This window comes from Hipposideros armiger, unplaced genomic scaffold (genome assembly GCF_001890085.2).
Source record: "Hipposideros armiger isolate ML-2016 unplaced genomic scaffold, ASM189008v1 scaffold_10, whole genome shotgun sequence".
NCBI lineage: Eukaryota > Metazoa > Chordata > Mammalia > Chiroptera > Hipposideridae > Hipposideros > Hipposideros armiger.
In genome coordinates, this window is record NW_017731360.1 from 2316892 (window position 1) to 2317356 (window position 465).

A 465-nucleotide genomic window follows, 5' to 3' on the forward strand; every position below is an offset into this window, starting at 1 on the left:
AGAAGTGATTGGGTTCAGGATGTGCTTGGAAGGTAGAGCTGACAAGGGTGGCTATGATGTGGAGTGTAAGCGAGGGGTTAATGATGACACCAGGGTTTCGTCCTGGGTCTCTGGAAGGATGGAGTTGTCATATACTGAGATGGCAAAACTGTGGGTGGCACAGGCCTAGGGAAGAGTTCCGTTGTGGGTGTTAGATGAGATGGCTATGGGATGCTCAAGCTCATGGCCAGTGGGCAGTTAAGGAATAAGTGGGGAGTTAGGCAAGAGCCCAGGTTCCAGAACACTAAACGCCCCTTTAATGATCATGCCCCACTGGACGCTGGGCCTTCGGGAGAGCGGGGATCATTTCCTGGGCATCTCTATCTCTTAGTGCCTACTACAGAGCCTGGCCCATAGGCAATGTTGAATGAATGAATAAATGAACTAGTGAATGAATGAATGCACAAAGAACAAGGGTGTCAGCTT